Here is a 27268-nt window from a genome sequence, read left to right as displayed (position 1 = left end):
AATTTCATTTCATGCTAGGCACATAAAGCATTGGCTTTAAGCTGATGTTAACACATGATGCTAGGATTGGGTTCACATCAGTAAACCACGAGGCAAAGACTGTCCCTGGGCAAGGCTTGGGAGAGATAAAAACAGATTTTAAGAGCTTTCCTCAACTTATTCTCTGATCACCTACTCCTCCTTTACTGTTTTAAGTCAATTTTCAGTTTCCCCATTACTTCTCATAGTTTTTGATAATGGCAGTTTAATAATTCCCTTCCTCTAGAAGAGCTTTACTATGGCTGATTTTGAGAAAGGAAGCAAGGAAGTAAGGAAGCAAGTATTCTGTAGCTACTCCATTTTTTTGACCTCATACTGTTCCCATAAAACAGGAGTTGTGGATTCTACCTCTAGACTACATGTCTAGAGGGAAGGGATCTCATGAAGGTAGGGATTGTGTTTTCCTTGCTGCCTATTTTTTTTTTTTTCATTTACATTTGCTCCTAGCTCTTTCTTCTTAATTCTGTGAGTTAGGACATAGGTTTAAGTGTGACTCTCAAATAAGGTAGAAGTTTATTTTTCTCTCATGCAAAAGGCTGGAAGTAAGTGATCTGGTTATGATAGGTGGCATTGCTTCACAAAGTTCTCAGGCATCCAGTCTCTTTCCAGTTCCCCTCTGTCATTGGTAGGATGTAGTCTGAGATGATGACTCCATCTCCCATGCAGCAGGATGAAGGCAGGGATAAAGAGGATTAGCAAAAGATATAATCCACGTGTTCCTTGGAGGAATGATCCAGGGAGCTGGTTTGTAAAACTTGTCTTTCACATCAGCCACAACTTAAACACATAGTTATATCTAGCTTGAATGTAGCTAGAAAACCAACCTTTACCATAGCCAGCCACATACCCACTAAAAATTTTATAATTATGGAAGAATAGATATCAGAAACAACCAGTAGTGTCGGTTACATCTTTTTCCTTTTGTCTTAATTTATCTTGTCTTCCTATTTTCATTTGTTCCTTCCTCTTCTTCATTACTTCCCCCAATATTATTTAGTGCCTAGTGTACACAATGGCTTATTAAATGTTTTATAGCCTCAATATTGTATTCTGCATTGCCATCATTCATTTGGAAAAGAAAGATATTTTGCTATATTATGAGGAAATCTTAGAAAAAGTACAGATTGGATGCAGAAGTTATGTTCCTTGTCTTAAAACAATTTGTTATTTTGTGGATAAACAGACCCAAGGCAACTATGTCAAAGAATCAGGTTGAATTCTACTTCTGCAACTTACAAAGCTGTTCTAGACATTTAGCATTTATTCATTCACCAAATATGTCAAGCAGTCTGTCAGGTAATAGGAACTCAACAATAAATAGGTAATCACAATCCCTGCCCTCAATGAGGCTGGAGATTGCAGCCTAGTTGAGCAGTCAGGCAATTAAACAAGCAATTAGAGCAGATATACTCCACTGTGGTAGATTGGAAAGTTTCATACTTCCCCACTAGACTGCATTACATCTCAAACAAAACAAAGTAAAATCTTTCTTTCATTTATGTAGTACTTCCCAGTATAGCAAATATTTTCAATATAGTAAGTAAGTAAAAAGAAAGATCAGGGGATTTCCAGGCAGGGGGATATCATGACTTGAATCACAGAGGTAGAAATAGTTTTGGAGGAAAGTGATTAATTTGACCAAACCTAGCAAATTTAGGAGAGTTGAGAGGAGGTAAATTTGGAGACATGAGTATCACACCATGAAGAATCTTTAATGGTAGATTAAGGTGTTTGGACTTAAACAGTAGGGATCTTTTTCATGTTGACACCCAGAGGAATGGCTTATGAGCATGGTATCTTAGCAATCAGATGGAGGGGCGGGGGCCTGCAGACATTTAGGCTTGAAGACTGGAATATTGTCAATGGAAGGGAGGTGATAGGTAAGTGGTCAATGTGAGAGCTCTTAGGCAGGAGGATGTTTGGAGAGTAGCTGTGGTGGCCCAGCAGTGAGAGGCTCTGCTATTCCTGAGTGTAATCTGGTACACTGTAGGGGAAGAAGGGTATGTCCTCAGTGAGGACTTTCTAGCTGTTGTATGGGCTGCCAGAACTTGGCATGCTTTTCTCTCCTTCATGTCTCCTACATTTGGCTAGAGGGGAAAAAATAGAGTCATCTAAAGAATGATACTCTGTACCATCCTGGGTATGCAGGAAAAGCGAGAGGCTAGTGTGGTTTATATTGGAATCAGATTATGCAAATGTTATGCTATGCTTGTTCATTACTTGGAGATTATGTCTAGGAGAGCCCTGACACAGGTATGCTATAGGAAGTCCATCATTTAACACCTGCACTTTTTGTTCCAATGGTAAATTACTAGGTAGCCTAGAGAAAAATCTCTTGAACTTAGTAAATTTTTTTTAAATGCTGATATTCATGACAGCACCATCTGTAACTTGGAAAACATACTTCCTCTTTTTTATTGCAATATAATTGACATGTAAGATTGTGTTAGTTTTAGGTATACAACATAATGATTTGATATGTGTATATATTGGGAAATAATCACCACAATGAGTTTAGTTAATGTCCATTACCATACATGGTTATATTTTTTTCTCATGATAAGAACTTTCAAGATCTACTTTCTTAGCAACTTTCAAATACACAATGCATTGTAGTCATCATGCTGTATAATATATCTCTAGGATTTGTTTATCTTATAACTGGAACTTTGGACCTGAAAATATACTTACTTTATCCATTGTCCTGAGGATAAACAACTGATTTGAGTGCCTTATTCAAGAATGAAACATGGGGCAACTGTCTGGCTCAGTCAATGAAGCATGTGACTCTAGATCTTGGGGCTGTGAGTTCAAGCCTCACACTGTGTGTAGAGTTACTTAAAAATAAGAAATCTTAAAAAAAAATGAAACAAGTTTGGAATCAACTGAAAGGATGGTTAATCTTTGTAGAGAAATATTTTCCATCTCAATTTACTTTGGGTATTGAATTGTAATCCTAAATTCTGATAAATGAAGAGACTATCAAATTTCAGTATGAGCTTTAGAAACTTTGATTTTTATCATTTTGAGGCTGTGAGAAAGAGTAGGAAAGAAAAAGCCAAAGCAGTGTTAGTATTTGTGTGGAGAGCATAGTATTGGATAAAATGAACAGAAAGTATTTTCTCCTGTGGCTATGCCTTGGTTGGTTTTTGCTCTATATTTGTTTTTTTTTTTTTAATGTGAATCATTCATAAAATATCTTAGCTATAAACGAGATCTGTTTAGTATTAATGAAATGGAAATCTGCCGCTGAATTCATCTGTATTCCTTACCACTAAAGATTTGTGCTCAACTGCAAGAAGTAGAGACTTGAAATACAGTGGATTCAAGACACAAGGGTTTCTTTCTCTTGCAGAAAAAAATCCTGAAGCAGGCAATTTTGGAAACCCCTGGGACTGACTTCTTTTGGCACTGCCATATTTAAGAAGTGGCTTTCACCCTTGAGTTTACTTTGGAGTCCAGGTTGGCTGCAGGAGATGTAAACATCACCTTCACATTTCAGGGAGGAGTAAAAACTAGGATATTCTGAGTCAGCTTCCTTGAAGTATATTTCTGGTAGCTCAAAGTGGTCTAAGGTCTCAGTTCATTGTTTCCTCTTGTTCAGGGTTTCCTCAGTTCATTGTTTGTTCAGCAAGGAAACTTACAAGTGTAAGAAAAAGGGGTAAGAGGAAGGGAAGGGAGTAGGATGTCAACTAGGCTTCTGTTTCCACAGCCTGTATGGCTAGAGGCTTTATTGGTTAGCTTCATACAGTTAGAGAAGAAATTACAAATCCCAGCTGGAAGCTTGACATTTTCATTAGCAACTTGGACTTCCTACTAAAATTTCCTACAGACAATTTTAGTCTTAAACTGAGGGGTTTTATGGAGGCTTAGAACGAAAGAAGGAATGAGGGAAGGAAGAAAAGAGGGAAGGAAGGAAGGCAGGTAGGAGGGAAGTAATAAAAGAAGAGAAAAAGAAGCAACAATGATGTGTGGTAAAAAGTCTATTGAACTTGGAGTCAGAGAACATTGATTTTGATTCCAACTTTGACACTTGCTAGCTGGATGATCTTGGTCAAATTATGTAGTGTCTCTGAGTTTCCATTTCCTTATGCATGTAAAGTAATTGTAATAATCCCATATTTGCTGTAAGAAAGGAAGAAGTGTATAATGCACACTGAGGCAGCCAGTATAATAGAAAAACTAAAAAGCAAGTGCAAAAATGTGACATTTAAGCTAAACTGGATTTAGTACTTCTTGCCACTATCCTCGATATCCTGAGTCCCCCCCAGCCCGACCCCATTAACCCTTCATCCTGTGCCCCTATTGGAGCCCAACTTGTCCTTCACTTCTCAGTCTGTTGCCTTGAGTGGAGCTGGGGGGAAAAATCACACAGTTGTGAATACTGTTACCATAAAACAGTTACCAGCCTTAATTTGGTCCTGGAACTGCTTCCTGTCTTTTCTATGACTTGCTCTCTTTGGTTCTCTAGAGTATCTTAAAAAGAAAAAAAAAAAAGTCTCCCATGATCCCAAACACCACTTTCCTGTTCCCCCTCCTTCCCTGTCTTTCCTTCCCGTGGGCCTCCCTGAGTGACTTCACTTCCCATTCCACAGAGCAATTAAATGCCATCTTGATTCTCTGCCATCTCTTAGCTACACACTTTTTTCACATCCATCCTTTCCTCCTTAAATCTAGTTAATGGGAGAGGTGGCCTTCATCCAATAGGCAAGTTGTCTTTATTTGTTTTAGAGGTCAATCCCTTTCTTCCTTCTCAGAATTCTTGCCTCATTGATGATCCTTTCTTCTGTATCTTTAAGCTTTTTCTTTATACTGGCTCTTTCCTATAAGCATTTAAATATGCCTTTTTTCCCATCTTAAGAAAAAAATCTTCTTGGGCAAAATTTCCTTTTCCAAGTATTATTTCTCTATTCTACTCACTCTTCCACTGCCCAAAGCCAGCTACATAACTAGGCTCAGTGTTAGGGATTAGTAAGGGAAGTGAAAAATTTAAAATGCAATCTACCACATGCTCTTTTTTGTCAGACTTTTTGAAAGAGTTGTCTGCATTCAAGCATCTCTATTACTAGATATTTTTTTCTCTTAAATGAATCTCCTCAGTCTAGTGTCTGCTTTTGCCACCGCAATCAAACTGCTCTTGCCAAGGCCACTGACTATTTTCTTGTTGCCAAACCCAAAGGCCTTTTTTTAGTTCCTATAATACTTGACTTTTGCCAGCATTTGAGAACATAGACGATTGATTCCCTTTTAGAAATTCTTTCCTTGGCACCCATGATTTTACTCTCCTGCTTTTCTCCTATTTCTGATTGCTTATTCTCACTTGTGAGCTTGTGGGCTCTTTCCCTTGGGCAATCCCTTAGACATTGGTTCTGTTTTGTCTCCTGTGCATTCCTTTCTCACTTTACACATCTCTCAACGATCTTACCTATTTCCAATTTTTCTTTCCTTTTTAAAAAAAGATTTATTTATTTATTCATTCATGAAAGACACACACACACACACACACACACATACACACACACACACAGAGGCAGAGAAACAGGCAGAGGAAGAAGCAGGCTCCATGCAAGGAGCCCGACGTGGGACTCGATCCCAGGTCTCCAGGATCACGCCCTGGGCTGAAGCCGGTGCTAAACTGCTGAGCCCCCCAGGCTGCCCCCCATTTCCAATTTTTCAACCATGCTCCACATGCTTGTAATAAATTAGAAGTAAAGCCCACATGCACAAAAGTATAGCTTTCCTTGTTTATAGTAACTGATACATTTGTGCTCAATTTTCTTTTCCTCAGTCCTGGTATTGGTAGGGAGAAACACTAGCCAATTAAATGAACTCTTTGTTTTCAAGTTCTAATGTCTGTTTCAGATGAATATTACATCACCTCAGTCTTTCTTTCAATGATGTGTCTTCCCTTTCAAGCTTCCTTCCTTGCCTGCTTCTGAAGAGGGAATTTGGATGTATGTGTAGTCTTTTCCTGATTGATGGAAGCGCATAGTAGTTTATTGAACAAGGTGGACTCAGTAGAGTGGGAGCTGAAAGCTTCTCACCACTATCCCATTCATTTCTGCTATTTCTTCTTGTTATACCCCACTCACTGGAAGAAACTTTGAGCAGGACTCAAGATTTTCCTGGTTGTATTTAGATAATAAAATGTTCAGTCCTATTTATTAATCATATAACACCAAACTCCAATTCAGTTTGTTTTTCTCCACCCATAATTGTTGGTTATGTTTTGATCAAGTGAATATTAATAGATTTATGGTAACACACTTCAGAAGAAATTTTCTAAAGACATAATACCTTATGATCACAGGAAATGGAAAATTGAAATTGAAATACGTATTTTCATTGAAGAAAAGTATGGGAATAAAAGATTGGAATATTTTATTGAATATCTTTATTGAATCTTTTAATAACTCTTGGGATCTTCCTAAAAGGAAAGAATAGTTTCTTCTCTATTTTTCATTCATTAGCCAGCTATTTTGAAGACCCTCCAGGGAGGAAACAGGTAAGACAAAAAGAAGAGACTTTACTCTGGTTCGTTCATTCGTTCTTCCTCCTCCTCCTCCTTCTTCTCCTCCTCCTCCTCCTCTTCCTCCTCCTCCTTCTTCTCCTCCTCCTCCTCCTCTTCCTCCTCATCCTCCCCCTCCCCTTCCTCCTCCTCCTCACCAGCTCATTTTTTATTGACGATGATGCTCTCTGATTATGAGAGATACCAAAGTTGACTGTTTCTCATAGGGATCTCTTGTGTGTTTTTAGAGACCTTCTAATGACTGGGAATTGCCAAGCTGCATTTCCCTTCACTTCAGGCTTACCTGCCCTGGTGGCCACATCACCCTCAAACCCAGCCCCCACAGCCTCTGGTTCTTAGATTTTCTGCAGCCCTGTGTTGCTTGTTCAGAGTTTCTGGAGAGAGTTTCTCAGGATGACCCACTGCTACCCTCTCCTATGAGGTGCACATCTGTCTGGTAGAGAATTTGCTCAACCTTGCCTTGCCAAATTCTGAAACTGTGACCAATTCTTCACACTGCCCTTTCTCATCTCTCTGTTACAGTTGGAGCCACAATGGCTTACTTGGTCGAGTGAGGAAAGAGAATCTTCTACTGTCCCCCATGGAGAGTTAGGAGAAAGAAGCACTTCATATTGAAATGTCTCCAAAGAAAACCTCACTCAGTCTCTCCACTTTCTCTTAGCCGGGCAGTTGCTCATGGGCAGACACTGGCAGAACTGTTCACACCTCTTAGGGCACTGATCTTCCAACTCTCTGATTTGCAGATCACTTAAAATTAGTTTGAAAGTTGAATTGTGTATTCCTTATACATTTTATGTTGATATCTAGGATTTTTAATCATAAATTTAAATAGTACCAAAGGATGTGATTTTTTGCTTATTGTAAATGTCAATATCTTAAAATAAAAATAGTACATTATTCTTTTAGATGTACCTAATGGAACTTAAATACCATAGTAATTTGATTCCTACTGCCTTCTTTTAAATAAATCATCGTGACCTACCATTACTTCCACAAGAAAATGAATAACTTCTTTGAATAATACAAGATAGTACATTGTTCTTTTATCCTTCTGAACCCTTTTTTTTTCCATTTTACTTCATCCAAAGGATTTTTCCCCATATAAATAAGTTTTGGACTTTCCAGTCTTAATCGTGTCATACTTCTCTTCAATAAAAATACTCATTTGTTTTTCATTTCCTGGAATCATAAGGTGCTATTTAGGAAATTTCTTCTAAAGTGTATAATCATAACAACTATTAATACTCAGTTGATCAAAGCATAACAAGTACTATGCATTTTGAAAAATACATCCTAACCATGAAAGTAAACTTTTATCAGAAATGTGCTTTCTAAGGAGAAATGAGACCTTTCTTCTTTTCCTCCTCTCCCTTTTTCTCTCCTCCTATTTCTTCTTCCAGTATTGAGGGAAAGTGAAGATTTGTTGGAAATCAGCAGACAGTAAAAGAGAGTATTGGACCATGAGTAAGTGTGCAGTTACGAAAGATTCATTACAACCCTTAATGGCATTATTTACAGGGAAATCTATAATGCCTTCCCATTAAGTAAATCCAAATAAAAGAATTACATGGTAGCAAAGAGTTACAGATGAGAGATGAGGTTAATGAATGACAGTAAGCAGTAAAAGTCAAGTAGATAGAGTACTCAATAATTTTGGAATAAAAGTTAAAAAAATTCTCTGAATCTAAATAAGTGCTCAAGTAAATATAGTAGTCTATCTGTATATTCCTTTTACTCAAAAATATAATATTAATCTGTTATCAGTAAACTTGGAATTTGTCATCCTTTTATTCTTGAAATTGTATAAAATATGCCACGAGACTCAAACCTGGGGCTTGATGAGCAACAGCTTAATACACATGGATATATATATATTGTCTCTTTGGGATCATGGGGTTGCTCACAACCCAGACAATACACCAAAGTTGAGTTAGGGATGGGTTAGACATTTGCCCTCCTTGTGAAAAGAGGAAAAAGGGATTCTGTGGGGGAAAAAAAAAGTGTATATCTCTGAAATTAATTCTGGGCATGGACCCCTTTAGGAGTCTTGGTGCACCCACAGGTACTGTTTTAGGGACCTCTACATTTAGGATGTGGGGTCCTTGATCCCAACTGTATATTCATCCTTTAAGTCTTCTGCCAAAACTGAGCAACCGGAGATGCCACATATAACTTTCCATTTTATGAATATATATATACATTCCCCTGGGAGGAGAATCTCTAGCCCTTATTGACTTTATTAAAGGCTCTACTTTACACAAAAGGATCAAATAGCACTAACTGGCAGATTGACCTTATATTATAATCCTATTATTAGGCAACCATAGATGCAACATATGACTGTAGATTATGTACCGTACATAACATTTCTCCCTTGTTTTGATTCTGCAGACCAAATGGTCTGCTTCTGTTAAGTTCTCCCCATATCCACTGGGGACTCAGCTGCCATTCCACAGGGCATGGAGTGCAAATTAGTTATTCAGGCTCCATCAGCAAACAGTGAGAGCACTGTGCAATCTGTTACCCCGTCTAAATATCTGTGGCACAAACAATCACTTAAACATGATTATAGTTATTTGATGCTACAACTTAATTTCATGATAAAATTCTATGTATTTATTATCTCTCTGCTGGTTTTTATAAGATCTTGTAGCACAAAGGACTTGGTTTGTTTGAAATCAGATATCCATTGTAATTTGCACAACATGCACACCAAATGTGGGATGTTTTTGTAGGAAGGTAAAAAGACCAATAGCAGAACTATGTTTTGTTTTATTTAGAAAAATGCTGCAGTGCCAGGATGTTTAAGGAATAATGCTTCTGGATATGTGCAGAAGTAGCTGAAGAGCGGGGAAATACTCATTTGAAAAATTCCTTAACCTTGGCTGAGACCTAAACAGGTAAAAAGATGACACAAAGGAAAGGAGAAAGTGCATCCTAATCTAATGGAACTAAGGGAACCACCAAGCTGTCAATTCACTGAGCTGTAGATGTAGAAACAGAATGGAGCCTTTCAATTCTGCTGCCTTCTCCCTGGGGTTAGAGACCGGTTGCCATGGATATTCTGGATTCCAGCAGCTAATGGGAGGGAGATCTGTAGCCTTGGTATCCTGGGGACCCGCCAGGGTGAAACATGAAATGGAGGCCTGTGGGTGTGGTGGTGGAGGGCTGGGAAGCAAGAGGTCATAGGGCTGGTTTCCAGCAGAGTTAAAGCTGATTTTATTTCAAGTCACATTCATTTGGCAATCTATATTTTCCTGAAAAACCAGACCTTTTCATCCCTCCCCTACTGAGCAAAGAGAATCTTCATCTCCTTAAAATGGTTACTATCACAGCACTAAGTAGTGTATGCTATAATTAGATGTGCAACCATGGTTCAGAGAAGGATTTTTTTTCAATGTATTTGGTGGGGGAGGGGAGGAGCGAAAATAATTTTAGTTTTGTTCAGAGATTAAACTGTTTAAGAATACCCCATATAAATAGCAAATAAAGTAAATGAATAAGAAAGTTTCTGATTTATTCTGTTTCATCTAAAAATATTGTTTGTTATGTCCCCTTCTTTCCTTCTAGTAACTCATTGCAAGGTCAGCCCTTTTGCTTCCTTGTGTCTGCCTTTCATTCTGCCTCGGTTTTTAACCAGGTCACATAAAAACACTTTCCTTCTCTATAATCTTGGAGAATTTCCCTCTCTGGCTGGATAATCGAGCACTTTAAAGTCAAGTTCTTGGACAATGGTTGCTAATTCTGATAAGCGGGAAGTGGCTCTGCCCTGACCTTTTGAGCTGCCTTCTCAGCAGAGCACTGAAACAGCAATACGGTCCTCATTAGATGATTTCAGTGAGCAAAAGATTCAGCAGTAACTGGCCATGCTGCCTTTCTCTTCACATTCCTTCAGCCTTCACTGAAGGAGTTGCTCCAATGCCCATCAAATAAATCTTAATCACCAATGTTGCCTGAGTAGGTGGAAAGGTACAAGTTGAAAAATAGGACTGTTTTTGGTTTTAATGTCCGTCTTGCCTTTAAAATATCACATGGTCTTTGCTTGGCACTCACCATGTAGCTGGTTCGCAAGAGCAATGGAGGAAGGTTGGCCTCTGTTAATCCTTGCATCCCAAGGATAGAATTGCATGTTTAATATTGTCAACCTCATAGAAAGGATGAAGACTTGGAAACATTTCCCTGTAGGCCAAATTTAAGGAATTGAAGTGGTTAGGAATCCAAGAGAAGTATTTGCCAGACCCAATGAGCATATGTTGGCCAAGGAAACACATCAGAGTTCTGCTAGTCGTTAAGAATTACTGAGATTCTTCCATTATATTCCCCTTCTCTCTATTGACCAATCCTTTGCTTTTTCTACCTTTATTGCTTTAATCTATTAGACATTAAGGTAAATATCTGGTGATCGTCTGTAAAGCTGTCTTTTTTTTCCCTTCCAGCTTGAGAAAGGTGTATTGGTCATTCATAGAATTTCGCATCCACGTATTTGTAGCTATCAGTACAACCCTGTGGCATCCAAAGACCCTATCTTTCTTTACCATGTGATGTGTCATGGCATCCTCAGATCTGTAAGAATCAGGTACCATCCAGAGAATTGGAAAGCATACATAGCCTGAATTGGAGTAGAGAGTATGGAAAATGAGCATGGAGACTTTCCCTCAGTTACTGACAGCCAGTGCATCTCATTAACATTCTTTCAGAAAGAAAAGAGATAATTCATCTGCTTAATTTTCTAATAGCTGAAGGAATAAAAGACTTGGATTAAGTGCTGGCAATACAAGGTATTAATGGTGTGGTCATAAGAAATTAATAAAATCTCTTAAGATTCTAACTTTCCTTAACTGCAAAATGATGGGCTTATATGATATCTCAGTGCAGTTTACAATTTCTGATTTTATATAGGAGGCTATTCACATAACTTAAAAATTAAGAAGAACTTTCTTCATCTAAAACAGAAATCAAAAGAGAGGTTTGAAAACTTGACAGCACAAAATAGAAAATTATCTCTATACCCAATATATATCCAAACGTTATCAATAAAATTAAATATTAAATAAAAATTAAATAATAATAATTAAATATTATTATTAAACATGTGTCCTATATCATGTTGAGGTTCCCTTTGAACCTACTTTGTTGAGGGCTTTTGTCAAAAATGGATGTTGTGCTTTGTCAAATGCTTTTTCTGCATTTATTGAATTGATCATCTGGTCCTTATCTTTTATCTTACTGATGTGATGTATCATGTTGACTGATTTGTGGATATTGAATAACCCTTACATTTCAGGAATAAACCCCCCTTGATCATGGTGAATGGTTTTGGAATGTGTTGTTGGATTTGGTTTGCTAATATTTTGTTGAGGATTTTTGCATCTATGTTCATTAGAGATATTAGCCTGTAGTTCTCTTTCCTAAAAAAGAATTATCCATTTATTAGAGAAAGTGCATGCAGAAGTGGTGGGAGGGGCCAACAGATAGATAGAGAGTATCCTAAAGCAAGCCTCCCATTGAGTGCAGAGAGCGCAATGAGGGGCTTGATCCCAAGACCCCTGAGATCATGACCCGGGCTGAAGCTGAGTCAGACACTCAACTGACTGAGCCACCCAGATGCCCATGTAGTTCTCTTTTTTTATGTGGTGTCTTTATCTGGTTTTGGTATCAGGGTAATGCTGGCCTCATAGAATGGATTCAGAAGCTTTCCTCCTCTTCTATTTTTGGAATAGTTTGAAAAGAGTATTTTTTTTTTTAAAGAATAAGTATTCTGCTTTAAATATTTGGTAAGAATTCACTCGTGAAAGACACTTGTTTCTGTACTTTTATTTGTTGGGAGGTTTTTTCCTTTTAATTAGTAATTCAATTTTAGTGGTGGTAATTGGTGTTTTCAAATTTTCTATTTCTTTCTATTTCAGTTTTTGTAGGTTATATGTTCCTAGGAATTTATCCATCTCTTCTAAATTTTCCAATTTGTTGGAATATAATTTTTCATAATATTCTCTTATAATTTTTTGTATTTCTGTAGTTGTTATATATCCTCTTTCATTTCTGATTTTGTTTATTCAAGTCATCCCTTTTTTTTTTATCAGTCTAGCTAAAGGTTTATCAATTTCATTCATCTTTTCAAAAAAAAAAAAAAACATCTCCTGGGCAGCCCGGGTGGCTTGGTGGTTTATCACTGCCTTCATCCCAGGGCGGGATCCTGGAGACCCGGGATCAAGTCCCATGTCAGGCTCCCTGCATGGAGCCTGCTTCTCCCTCTACCTGTGTCTCTGCCTCTCTGTCTCTGTCTCTCATGAATAAATAAAAATCTTAAAAAAAAACAAAAAAAAAAACAAAATATCTCCTGGTTTCACTGATATGTTCTGTTGGTTTTTGTTTTTATTTATTTCTGCTCTAATCTTTTCTGCTTTTCCTTTCCTCTCCTGGTTTGGGGTTTTGTTCATTTTTCTTTTTCTAGCTTCTTTTGGTGTAAGGTAGCTTGTTTATTTGATTTTTTTTTTCTTCTTGCAATAGGTCTATATTGCTACAAACTCCCCTGTTAGAACAGCTTTTGCTACACCCCAAAAATGTTGGACTTTTTTTATTTCATTTGCATTTGTTCAGCTTTTGCTACACCCCAAAAATGTTGGACTTTTTAATTTCATTTGCATTTGTTTCCATGTATTTTTAAATTTCCTCTTCGATTTCTTGGTTACCTCATTCCATGTATTTGTGTCCTTTCCAGATTTTTCTCTTGTGCTTGATTTCTGGTTTCATAGTGATGTGTCTTAAAAAGATGCATATATGACTTTGATCTTTTTGAATTTGTTGAGACTTGCTTTGTGGCTTAACATAGGATCTGTTCTGGAGTATGTTTCATGCACACTTGAAAAAAAATGTGTATGCTGCAGTTTTAGGATGGAATGTTCTAAATATATCTATTAGATCCATCTGGTCCAATGTGTCATAGCAAGACACTGTTTCTTTGTTGATTTTGTTTGGATGATCTATCCATTGTTGTATGTGGGGTGTTAAATTCCTCTACTATTATTGTGTTAGCATCAATTACTTTCCTTATGTTTGTTCTTAGCTGCTTTATGTATTTGAATGCTCCCATATTGGGTGCGTAAATATTTACAACTGTTAAAACTTCTTGTTGGATTGTTCCCTTTATCATTAAATAGTGTCCTTCTTTGGCTCTTGTTAACAGTCTTTGTTTTACAGTCAACTTTGTCCAATATCAGTATTGCTACCCTGGCTTTCTTTTCACTCCCATTTGCATGATAAATGCTTTTGCCATCTCTTCACTTTCAATCTGCAGGTGTCTTTAGGTCTAAAGTAAGTCTCTTGTAGGCAGCATATAGATAGGTCTTTCTTTTTTAATCCATTCCATCAACCTATATTTTTAGATTGGAATGTTTAGTCCATTTACATTCAAAGTGATTATTGACAGGTATATACTTATTGCCATTTTGTTACTTGTTTTATGATTGTTTTTGTAGTTCTCTGTTTCTCTCTTTAGTCTCTTCTTTCATGGTTAGTTGGCTTTCTTTAGTGATATACTTGGATTCCTTTGTCTTTATTTTTGCATACATATTATCAATTTTTAATTTGTGGTTGCCATTAGGTTTGTATATATCTTAGACATGTAGTGGTCTATATTAAGTTGTTAGTCACTTCAATTTGAAACCATTCTTTACTCTTCTCCCCCACATTTTATGTATATGGCATCATACTTTACATCCTTTTATTTGGTGAGTCCCTTCAATGATATTTACAGATACCTACCTGCTGTTTTTTACTGCTCTTTTGCTTCCTACTTTTCTTTTTCCTTCTTATGGTCTTTCTTTTCCACTTAGAGTCCTCTTTTACATTTCTTATAGGCCTAGTTTAATGGTCATGGGTTCCTTTAACTTTTGTGTGAGAAATTCTTTTCCTTCTATTCTGAATGATAGCCTGCTGGATGGAATATTCTTGATTGCAGATTTTTTGTTTTGTTTTATTTTGTTTATTTCAGCACTTTGAATATGTCATGCCACTCTCTTTCGTCTGTCATAGTTTCTCCTGAAAGATCTGTTGATAGCCTTGTGGGGTTTCCCTTGTATGTAATTGCTTGCTTTTCTGTTGCTGCTTTTAAAATTCTCTATCACTACTTTTTGCCACTTTAATTACTATGTGTTTTGGTGTCGACCTTCTTGGGTTGATTTTGTTGGGAGCTCTCTATACATCCTGGATCTAGATTTCTGTTTCCTTCTCCAAATTCAGGGTTTTCAGCTATTATTTCTTTGAATACATTTTCTACCCCCTTTTCTCTCTCTTTTCCTTCTGGGATCCCTATAATGAGAATGTTATGTGGTTGATGGTGTTGTTGAGATCCTTTAATCTATTTTCATTTTTTATCATTCTTTATTCTCTTTTTGTTTAGTTTGATTGCTTTCCATTGGTCTGTCCTTTAGATCACTGACCCATTCTTCTGCTTCCTCTAGGCTGCTCTAGTCTACTAGTGTATTCTGTCTAGTGTATTTTACATTTCAATTATTGAGTTCTTCATCTCTAATTGGTTCCTTTTTATGTTTTATATCTAGTTGTTGAAGGTCTCACTGAGGTCCTCCACTCTTTCTTCAAGTCCTGTGAGTATCTTTATGAGTATTTCTTTAAATTCTCTGTCAGGCATTTTACTTATCTCCATTTCATTTTCTCTTGATGTGATTTTTTTCCTATTCTTTCATTTGGGACATATTCCTCTGACTTCTTGTTTTGACAAATTTTATTTTTCTATGTTAGGAAAGTCAGCTATGTCTCCTGCTCTTGAAAGTAGTGGCCTTATGAAGAAAAGGTCCTATAGTGCCCTGCAGTGCATTGTCATCTATTTACTAGAACTTGGCACTTTAGAGTTGTCTTTTATGAGTGTTTTATGTGCCTACTCTTGTGGCTGAAGCATATTTGCATTCAGTCTAGTCTTCTGTAATGGCTGTCTTTGCCTGTTGTGGGCAGGGTTTGGTTCCTGTATTGTTATTGGGCCAGTTTGGGACCACCTTAGCCTTGAGTTGAGTCAGACCCAAGTGTTTGCTGGAGCTTTGGTGGCACCAAACTGCAAGGCACTTTCTTTGTGTTGTCCCTTGAGAAGCTTTTGTTGGTTGTTGGGGTCTGCAGTCAGACCAGCTGCCTGCCTCCTGCCACTGCTGGTGCCATAGTCATATGGTATGTGTAGTTATCATCCCCTTTCCCTGGGGCAAGAATCACTTTGGAATGGTGCTGACTCTTTTGAGGCTACTTGCATGCTGCCAGCCTTGCTACACCATTTTATATGGATTTCTGCTAAGGGTGAGTGGGTGGGAAAGCATGTGGTGCCATCAAGGTCTGTGGGTCTTCTGTGAGAGGGGAGCCATCCAGGAAACTACCACCTGGACTGGGATGGGGGGGGTCATGTGCACAGGAGAACATGGGGGGCGGGGCATGCTTTTGGGAAGGGAGGTAGAGCATGTTTGAGCTGCACTGGTTCCTGTAGGTGTCTGTATAGCTCGGCCAAGGAGTGAGGGAGGAAAAAGTGCCTGCTAAGTCATTTGTTCTTAGAAAAGTCTCCAAAAGATCTCTGCCCCTCAAGCATAAGGTCTAAGATTAGTAGTGAATCAACCTTCCTCTCACATATCCCAGATGTTTTTCAAATTACTGCTTCTATGCTGTATCCCAGCAGGGCTGTTTGTTGTGCTGTTTCTTTAAGGTGGGGACTCAGATTCCTCTAACCTTCCTTGTTTTCCCAGGTTTGAGCCTACTGATTTTTAAAGTTCCATGTGTGTGAGTTTAACTAACTAATTAATTAATTAATTAATTAATTATGATAGTCACACAGAGAGAGAGAGAGAGGCAGAGACACAGGCAGAGGGAGAAGCAGGTTCCATGCACCGGGAGCCTGACGTGGGATTCGATCCCGGGTCTCCAGGATCACGCCCTGGGCCAAAGGCAGGCGCTAATCTGCTGCGCCACCCAGGGATCCCCAAAGTTCCATGTGTTAAGCCTTACTGATTATAAGAAGTTGCAAAATTAGGCCCTTCTGGTTTTCAAAGCTAAATGTTATGTGGATTTGTTTTCCCAGTGTGAGTCCCCCATGCTTGGGGTGCCATATGTGGGATCTGTTCCTCTCCTCTCTCTGTGCCCTCCATGTTCCTCTCTCTTGCATGTAGTCCCATGTCTCTGGTTCCTGACTGTTTCTCTGCCCTTCCTACCTTCTTCCATGTGGCCTTTTCTCTACATGTAGCTGTGGAGAATCTGTTCTGCCAGTCTTCCGGTTGTTTTCTGGGTTATTTACACTGATGTGGATGTTAATCTAGTTGTATCTGTGGGATGAGGTGAGTTTAGTATCCTCCTACTGTGCCATCTTCTCCAAAAGTCAGCATTTTAATTTTTTATTTAAATTAAATAAATGTTTTGTATAATGAAATTTTATTGCTTTTGTATAGAGAAAAATTAATTTAATAAAAAACTTAAAATGCTACCATTTTAGAGGAATTCATGGCTAAATTAATTTCTAAACTGGCACTCATCTATATATAGAATTGTGACAATAGGGGCAGATTAATTAAATCTGTAGTAATGATGTCAATAAAGGCAGTACATATTTTTTCAGACCAATATAATTCAAGACACAGATAAATTGGTGTTCATTTAATAATTTCAGAATTATGTAAAGGGATACATGAACAAATATTCCCCCGGTCAAGTGTGAGGAAAAATAGGTTCCTTACAGCTGTATGTGTCCTCTGAAAGAACAGAGGACAAGATCTGCAAGAACAATTGTGTAGGCTGGAAGAGCAAAAAAATGAAAAACATTTTATTGAATTTGATTCTAAATAAATTTTTAAAAATCACAGAGTAGAGTGAATATACACTATTAATATTCACATAGGAAATGCTATGAGAGTTTCAGAAGAATATCCCTCACCTTGTTTATTTTAGATTTTCTCACATATATTGGAAGGAATTTAACTGATGTAAAATAGCTTACTCTCATAGTCTAGTAAAATTTATCTATGTGGATTTTTTTTTTATCTATGTAGATTGACGAATGACTTCAAAATACTCATTGAAGAGTTAAATTATTCACGCTTTCTTTTAGAGATTTATTTATTTATTCTGGGGGCAGGAGAGAGAGAGAGAGTGTGTGTGTAAACATGAATGGTAAGAGGAGCAGCAGAAGAGAATCTCAAGCAGATTCCTTACCAACCACGGAGCTGATGCAGGGCTTTATCTCATGACCATGAGATCATCACCTGAGCCAAAACCGAGAGTCAGACATTTAACCAACTGAGCCATCCAGGCACCACCAGCATGCTTTTTAACAACAACAACAATAACAACAACAACTTCTTCTATTGTAAAATCTTTTCATTTGAGAGTTTCCAAATTTTGCCCTTTTACCATATCTACCTCCTCTTGCCACCTGGGTCCTACCCTCCCATCCCTAACTCTTGGAAATCACTAATATGTTCTTCTTTCTAAATTTATCATTTCAAAATGTTACGTAAATGGAATCATATAGTATTTAACTTTTGGGAATTGGTTTTTTCACCTTAACACAATGCCCTGGAGATTCATCACAGGGCATTGTGTATGCCAATTATTTGTTCCTTTTTTTTCTTTTTCTGGGCAATATTCCATGAGATTTGTCTCACAATTTGTTTAACCATTCACCTGTGGACAGCTATTTGTAGCTTTTGGCTATTTTGAATAAAGCTTCTATGAGAATTCATGTACTGGTTTTTGTGTAATACAAGGTTTTATTTTTTTGGAATAGCAGTCCCAAGAGTTCAGTTGCTGGGTCATATGATAATTGTATGTTTATATCGATAGGAAACTGCCCAAACATGTTCCAGAGTGGTTGTATCATTTTAAATTTCCACCAGTAATATATGAACCATCTAGTTTCTCCTCATCCTCTGCAGTATTTGATGCTATCACTATTTTTCCTTTTGGTCTTTCTGATACATGTGTAGTGATATCTCATTTGTTTTAATTTGTATTTATCTGATTGCTAATGATGTTGAAATATTTTCATGTGCTTATTTGTCATCTATATATCCCTCTCATCTATATATCCTTCAGCTAAATATCTATATGACTTTTGCCTGTTTTCTAATTGAATTTTATTTATTTAAAAAAAATTTTTTAAAGATTTTTTATTTATTTATGACAGAGAGAGAGAGAGAGAGAGAGGCAGAGACACAGGCAGAGGGAAAAGCAGGTTCTGTGCATGGAGCCTGATGTGGGACTTGATCCCTGGTTTCCAGTATCAGGCCCTGGGCTGAAGGCGGTGCTAAACTGCTGAGCCACCCAGGCTGCCCTCTAATTGGATTTTAAAAATTATTGAACTTTTAGAATTGTTTAAATATTCAATATACTAGTTTTTTATTGACTATATGGTTTGCAGATATATTGTCTCAGTTTGTAGCTTATCTTTTCATCCTCTTTATGTAGGTTATCATAATGAAATGTTTTAAATTTTGATGAGATTTACCATTAATACTTTTATGGATTGTGTTTTTGGTGTTGAGTCTAAAAATTCCTTGCCTATTCCTATCCCATGTTTCCTCTTATTTTTCTAAAAGTTTTATAGTTTACTCTTTATATTTAAGCCCATGATCCATACTGAATTCATTTTATCTGTGGTATACAGTTTAGGTCAAGGTTTTTGTTTTGTCTAAAGATGTCTAATTAAAAAAAAAGATGTCTAATTGATCTAGCACCATTTCTTTAGAAGACTATCTTCCTCCATTGAATTGCTTTTGTACCTTTGTCAAAAATCAATTAAACATATTTCTATGGATCTATTTCTGGGTTTTCTATGCTCCATTAATTTATGTCTCTCTCTGCCAATATCATGCTGTCTTAATTAGTGTATCTATATAATAAATTTTAATATATATTAATTTTGTAGGGCCACTGTAACAAACTTGGTGGTTGAAAACAACAAAAATGTGTTCTCTCACAGTTCTGGAGGCCAGAAGTCTGAAATCATGGTGTAGGCAGGGTTGTGCTTCCTCTGGAGGCTCTAGGGAAGAAATCTTCCTTGCCTCTTTCAGCTTCTGGTGGCATATTAGCAGTCCTTGGCTCTCTTGAACTATGGCTGCATTTCTTTAATCTCTGCCTCTGTCTTTATGTCACCTTGCCCTCTGTGTTGCCTTATCCATGTGTCTGTCCCCACACTCCTGCTTTCTCTCTCTTGTAAGGATATGTGATCATAATTAGCATTCATCGAGATAATCTAGGATAAGCTACTCCTCTCAAGGTTTTTAATTTAATCACATATTTTGCCAAATAAGGTAATATTCAGATTCACTCTTTTGTCATAGAAGATACTATTTTCAGGTTCCAGAATGTGACATATATTTTGGAGGACTAATATTCAGCTCACTACAGTTGAGTAGTGTAATTTCTCTCAATTTATTCTTGTTTTTATCAAAGATTTCAGATTGTCTTAACTTTTCTAGGGCTTATACTTTTTTTTTTTCAAGAGGAGAGAGAGAGTACCATGAGTCAGGGGGTACAGAAGGAGAGGGAGAGAGAAAATCCCAAGGAGGCTCCACACTCAGCATGGAGCCTGTTGCAGGATGGGATCTCACAACCCTGAGATCATGACCTGCATCAAAATCAAGAGTTGGAGGCTTAACTAAGCCACCCAGGCATCCTAGGACATATATCTTTTTATATAAACTTTAGAATAAGAGCAGCCTGGGCGGCTCAGTGGTTTAGTGCCGCCTTCAGCCCAGGGCCTGATCCTGGAGACCCAGGATCGAGTCCCACGTCAGGCTCCCTGCATGGAACCTGCTTCTCCCTCTGCCTGTATCTCTGCTTCTCTCTCTTCTCTGTGTGTCTCTCATGAATAAATAAATAAAATCTTTAAAAAAAATTTTAGATTTGTCCATGGCTACAAAAATCCTTACTGGGATTTTCATAGGTATTGTAGTCTATATGTTCATTGATAGTACATAGAAATGGGATTAACTTTGTATTGCCATAAACTTGTAGTAATTTATTAGTTCTAGGAGGCTTTTTATAGTTTTTTTGGAATTTTCTTTTTTTCCCTTTTTAAAACGATTATTTATTTATTTATTTATTTGAGAGAGAGAGAGCAGAGGGCAGAGTAGAAAGGAAGAGAGAAACTCCAAGCTGACTTCCCACTGAGCATAGAGCTCAACATGGGGCTTGATCTCACAACCCTGAGATCATGGTCTTAGCTGGAACCAAGAGTCAGATGTCTACCCGACTGTGCCACCTAGGTGCCCTGCCTTCGAAGTTTCTACATAAATTGTCATGTTATCTGCAAATAGAAACAGTTTAATCTCTTTCTTTCTCATCTGTATGCCTTTTCTTTTTCTTCTCTTATTGCATTGACTAGACCTTCCAATACTACATTGTGTTCGAGTGGTGAGAATGGACATTCTTGCTTTTTCCTCCTAATCTTAATGAAAAAGCATTCAATTTTTTATCATTAAATTTGATATAACCTCTTTTTTTTTTGTTTTGTTTTGTTTTTTGCAGATGCTTTTATTAAGTTGAAGTAATACTATTATATTCCCAACTTGCTGTATACATTTTATACATTGTTGGACTTAGGTGCTATTATTTTTCAAGGATTTTTGCATCTATGTTCTAGAGAGTTGTTCGTCTGTAGCTCTCTTCTTTATTACTGTTTTTGTTTTTGGTATCTATTTCATCTTGATTGAATTTTGGTAGTTTTGTTTTTTAAGAAATTGGTCTACTTCTTCAAAGTTTTGAATTTATGAGCATATTGTTACTCATAGTATTCCCTGATTATCTTTTCAGTGACTGCAGGATCTGTAATGATATTTTGATATTGGTGATTTGTATCATATCTCTTTTTATTTTGTTCAGTCCTATGAAGGATTTATTGATTTTCTTTGTATTTTAAGAGCAACTGGATTTTTGTTTCATTGATTTTATTATTTTCAATTTTTAATTTTGTTATATTTTCTTTTGTTGTCTTTATTATTTTCTTCCTTCTGCTTGTTTTAGATTTTCTTGCTCCTTATTTTATTATTTTTAGATAGGAACTTAAATTATTAATTTAATAATTTTCTTTATTTCTAATATAAGCAATGCCATAGATCTATATATTTTTGTTTTTAATGAATTCTCTACATATTTTTAAAAAAATTTTCTTTGAGACTTCTTTTCAATTTATGGTTCATTTAGTAATGAATCACCAAATTCTACCCCTGAAACTAGTAATACACTATGTTAAATTGAGTTTAAAAAAAAAAAAAAAGAAGTATGTCATTTAATTTCAATTCTTTTCTTTTTTTAAACCTCGTGTTTGTTTTGTGACCTAGGATATGGTCTAAGTTGGTGTCTATTCATTCCACTGGTGTTTGAAAAAAATATATTCTGATATTGTTAAGTGGAATGTTCTACATATGTCTGCTAAATTTTCTTGTTGGTTATGTTGTTTAGAAATCCTATATCTTTGCTGATTTTCTGCCTAATAAGTCTATTGGTTTCTGGAAGGAGAATGTTTCAAGTTCCCAACTATATTATAGTCTGTTTCTCCATTCAGCTCTATTAGCTTTCAGTTCATGCATTTTGAGGCTCTGTTATTTGGTGAGTGCACATTTACGATTACTATGTCTTCCTGGTGCATTGATACTAGTATCATTATGTAATGTCCTTCTTTGTCTCTAGTAATTTCCTTTGCTCTGAATTATACTTTATCAAATATTAATATAGTCTCTTCTAATTTTTAAATTTAATGTTTGCATGGTATAACTTTTTTATCCTTTTACTTTATATATACTTATGTCATTTAATTTGAAATAAGTTCCTTATAAACACATGTGTTGGGCCTTTTTTAAAATCCACTCTGTCAATCACTGTCTTTTGATTCATGCATTTATTTTTTTTTAATTTTTATTTATTATTTATGATAGTCACACAGAGAGAGAGAGAGAGAGAGGCAGAGACACAGGCAGAGGGAGAAGCAGGTTCCATGCACCGGGAGCCCGACGTGGGATTTGATCCCGGGTCTCCAGGATCGCGCCCTGGGCCGAAGGCAGGCGCCAAACCACTGCGCCACCCAGGGATCCCTGATTCATGCATTTATTGAATATAATTCATTATCTTAATTACATATAAGGTAATCTTGATATTATAGTCCATAAATCTGCCATTTTAATGTTGTTTTCTCTCCCTCTTATTCTTGTTCTTCTATTTCTCTTTTGCCTTCTTATAAATTACTTGAACTGGGCAGCCCTGGTGGCTCAGTGGTTTAGCGCTGCCTTCAGCCCAGGGTATGATCCCGGAGACCCAGGATGGAGTCCCATGTCAGGCTCCCTGCATGGAGCCTGCTTCTCCCTCTGCCTGTGTCTCTGCCTCTCTCTCTCTCTCTCTCTCTCTCTCTCTGTGTCTCTCATTAATAAATAAATTAAACCTTTATAAAAGAAAAATTAAAAATAAAAAAATAAATTACTTGAACATTTTTCCCCTTTTTTTGGATATCATCTTGATTTACTTATAGTGTATCTTTGTATAGTTTTCATAGTGGTTATTTTGGTTATTACAATATATAAATATGGCTTATCACAATCTATTGATATGGAACATATCAACTGCTTCCTTCAACTGCTCCCCAAGATATCCATGTCTTAATCCTCATAACCTATGAATATATTGCCTTACATGACAAAAGGGGCTTTGGAGATAGGATTAAATCAAGGATCTTGAGATGAAAAGATCATTCTGTATTGTCTGAGTGGGCTCAATATAATTACAAGGGTTCTTACCAGAGGTAGGCAGAGAGTCATAAAACGAGTTATGCTGAGGGGAGCAGAAGTAAGAGAATCAGAGACTTAAAGATGCTATGCTGCTTGCTTTGAAGATGGAGTAAGGGGCTATGAAGTTTCTGGGTTCTTTTTTTTTTAAATATTTTATTTATTTATTTGACATAGAGAGAGAGAACACAAGTAGGTGGAGCAGCAAGCAGAGGGAGAGGGAGAAGCAGACACCTCGCTGAGCAGGGAGCTCAATGCAGGCCTTGATCTCAGACCCTGGGATCATAACCTGAGCCAGAGGCAGATGCTTACCCGATTGAGCCACCCAGGTACCCCAGGAGTTTTTGGGTTCTAATTAAAGTTTTCATTTTAGAAGGCTATTTAGTAGGTCATCCTATTTAGCATGCATACCCTAGTTACCTTTTTTGGGTTGTTGTTAGATGACAGATGAATCTTTAGAGCTTTCCAAGTATTGTTGCAGACTGCTTGATTTATCTTTTGTTACTGGGACTCCCACTGGCTGGTTCTGGCTGAGGAGAAGGGGGAGCTTCCTCCTGGACTGTGCTGCTTTCTGTGCCTGCATCCTTCTTCCAGCCCCCCTGGCTCTGGTAACTTTCTGTGAGAAAAAAGAATCTTAGGACCACTAAGCAAGAAGCACAGTTCCTCAGCCACTAATTATTAGTGGAGCTCCTTTTTTTTTTTTTTTTTTTTTTTAAAGATTTTATTTTATTTATTCATAGAGACAGAGAGAGAGAGGCAGAGACACAGGCAGAGGAAGAAGCAGGCACCACACAGAGAGCCTGACGTGGGACTCGATCCCGGGTCTCCAGGATCACACCCCAGGCTGCAGGCAGCACTAAACTGCTGCGCCACCAGGGCTGCCCTATTAGTGGAGCTCCTAAAGGACCTCTCTTGCTGGTTCTCCTCGGTTTGCCTGATATTGTCAGAAGAGCTCCCAGTGATTCAGGGCAAGGAAGGAGCCTGACTACACTGGCTTTTGTTGCTGGGTTGGGGTTCTGAAAATACTGGGTCTGAGTGACATACAAATTCTGTTGTAGAGGAGGGAGGCACACAATATTCTGCTGTTATGTTGTTCCTCCAGCCCTGGGGCTCTATGCAAGTTTGCCTTCTTACCACGTTTCAAAGTTCTCCTTTGCTGGTCAACTGTATTATTTCCAGGGCTTAGACTGTCTAGTGGGAAGAAACAGTGAAAAATGGGTCTGTGTCTCCTTGTCCAGAATAGGAGTCACCTTTCAACTTTGATATTACCAAATTGTTTTTCTCCTTCCCTTGGAGATGATCTGGTCTATTAAAAGAACTGTAGAAAGATATTTGAAGTGGACTGGAGTATGAAGGGAGATCAGAGAAGTAGGAGGGGTTAATTATGCAAAACATTATAGATCATATTAAGGAATTTGGATTTTATTCTATGTGCAATGGGAAACCATATTAAGATTTTAAAGTCATGGTTTAATCTGATTTTTTTTTTTTTTAGAAAGATTGTTTCAATTTCTACAAGGAAAAGAGATGTTAGGGCTTAAGAGTGGCAATAGTGAGACATACAACCTATTGTCAGGTCATACTCAGTTATTTGAACAAAAAGAGACATGAAGATTACTTGAACAAAGAGCTAGGGAGAAATAGATTAGAGATAGATTTGAAAGTATCAACCTATAGATTTTATAATGGATTGACTATGGAGTATGGATGAAAGGGATATGCCGCAAATGTTTCTCAAAGTCTTGGCTTAATGAAATGCATGAATAAGGAAATAAAAGTTAGGGAGTGGATATGAGAGGTGTAGCTAGGGTTGACTTTGAGGTGGGTTTTACATAACTAAATGGAGATGTGTATAAATATCAGAAGAGTGGAATGGACTAGAAATACAAATGAGGGAGGTATCAGATCATAGGTGATATGGAAGTTATAGGAGTGGATGAAATAACTTAGAGAAAATATAGAGTAACAGGAGTCAAGTGCTGAGTTCAGAGTCATGAGGCAAACCAGCGTTTAGTTGTTAGAGGAGGAGGAATATGCCAGAGAAAATAAGAAACAGCAGCCAGAAAGAGATTGGGAGAAAGTCAAGATATATTTCCCATCTCTATAAGAATTTATTTTAAATTCCCAGCACATTAATCACTCAAAATGATGATAAACAAAGCACAGAGTCACAAAAAACTCCTCCACATAATCTAATGAAGTTCCCTAATTATTCAAGTATATTGTCAATTCATATTTTTAAAAAATTATCTGTAGGAGAAATTTCAGTATGTATGCAAGCACTCAAAAATTTGGAAGATAATATAAGAAAATGCTAACAGACATTATATTTGATGATGGAATTGTGAATAATTTTTCTTTCTTCATTTCAATTTTCTAAATTTTACATTTTTTTTCTGTAATAACTGTATCAGAAAATATTGTCAAAATATATTCTATTTATTTTCTCTGTGAGAAAGTGATTTTCTATTTGTTAGAACAGGAATAATTAACTGAGTGTTATGGTGCCACCTAATTATGTGAAGCATCCCAACTGTTTGTTTTTTTTTTTTTTTTAGTTAGATATATACCATTTATTTGCTTCTCTGCTATCTTCAGGGCTTTCTCATACAGATTAGCATGTAGTTATTTACAAATAATATTGTGAGATAGTGATGCATTGAGCAAAGAATGTGAAAATTAAAGTTAAATTATTTGTATTTGAATTCTGGCTCTGCCACTTCACAGCTCTGAGACATGACACATATGTTGAAAGTGAAACTGTTAGTATATATCTTGAAGTGTTATCTGAAGATCAAAATTAGATAAAATAAATGAATGGCACAGTCCAGTTCTTGGCATATGGTAACTTACTGATATATAATGGTGGTTAATAGCTCTGGCTGTGGAGATGGTGAGCCTGTTTGAAATTAACCAATCACTTACTTAATGGGTCACATTTTACAAATTATTTCACCTCTCAGTGTTTTATTTTCCTTACATGTCAGGTCTTAAAGGTACCTACTCAAGGGTTATTATGAAATAGTGTGTGTCCAACACTTAGAATATTGTCTGAGACTTTCACTTCAGTGACTAGATTTTAAACTCCCCATAGGGCAGGAACCAGTCTTGTGCTTTTTAAAAAAATACACAATGATCCATGTGCTCAAAAAGGTTTATAATTTAGGATTATCATTCCAAATATTAATCCTCAAAACATAAGGCTAGAGTAAGAGCTTTCTTAAAAAATCTTCCTGAACTGTCTCAACAGGTTGATTGATGCTTTCATTCCCCTATGGATCATAAGTGCTGATGCCTAGATGATGCTGAGCATTCCTTGTACACTGCAGGCCACTATTCCATGCATGTCAGTACATTTCTTCTCCAAATAATTGTGGGGTTTTTGTTTGTTTGTTTGTTTTACCAAGGTCCTTGTGTTTATTTCCAAACCAGTGATTATAGTTGTTACATACTGTGGTGACATATTAATTTAAATATTGGATAAACTGATAAACTTTGAGTATAAAAATAAAAAGTCTATCTTTTGAAAAAGTTGAATACTTTGGAAAGATTTGACAAAAATGACTTCCCAAAAATTAATGTCAATTTAGGTGTGGGCAATGCAACAGAAATATACTGGGAAAACCCTCTGCACTCATATTGCCTTGCAAATGGGTTTAGGTTCTCTTTGCATTTTAAGAAATACAAACTAGATGGGATGCCTGGGTGGCTCAGTGGTTGATTGTTTGCCTTTGGCATGGGGTGTGATCCTGATCCAGAGATGGAATCCCTGTGAGGAGCCTGCTTCTCCCTCTGCCTATGTCTCTGCTCCTTTCTGTCTGTCTCTCATGAAGAAATAAATAAAATCTTAAAAAAAAGAAATACAAACTAGAAGTCACAGACAATGGATGATGGGTATGATTTGTGTGTGTGATTCATGAAGCCACACATCTCATTCTGTGGGCCC

At 37.0% G+C, this 27268-nt stretch overlaps 1 long non-coding RNA gene across 7 annotated transcripts in view; it reads left to right on the top strand.

The window, feature by feature from the left end:
• LOC111091654 overlaps nt 1-27268 on the top strand; it is a 127394-nt gene that overhangs the window by 40202 nt on the left and 59924 nt on the right. For 3 of the 7 annotated variants that reach the window (XR_005376387.1, XR_005376386.1, XR_005376381.1), the window contains one exon: nt 9349-9468. The exons of 1 other annotated variant lie outside the window; for it this stretch is intronic. This is a non-coding gene — a long non-coding RNA (uncharacterized LOC111091654). Of the gene's footprint in view, nt 1-9348; nt 9469-15126; nt 15172-26572; nt 26669-27268 lie in introns of all 7 variants that reach the window. 3 more of the 7 variants (XR_005376384.1, XR_005376385.1, XR_005376383.1) reach the window with 3 other exon arrangements.

The sequence above is a fragment of the Canis lupus genome, chromosome 22 (genome assembly GCF_011100685.1).
Source record: "Canis lupus familiaris isolate Mischka breed German Shepherd chromosome 22, alternate assembly UU_Cfam_GSD_1.0, whole genome shotgun sequence".
NCBI classification, from domain to species: domain Eukaryota; kingdom Metazoa; phylum Chordata; class Mammalia; order Carnivora; family Canidae; genus Canis; species Canis lupus.
This window is presented reverse-complemented; position numbering and strand designations above follow the sequence as displayed.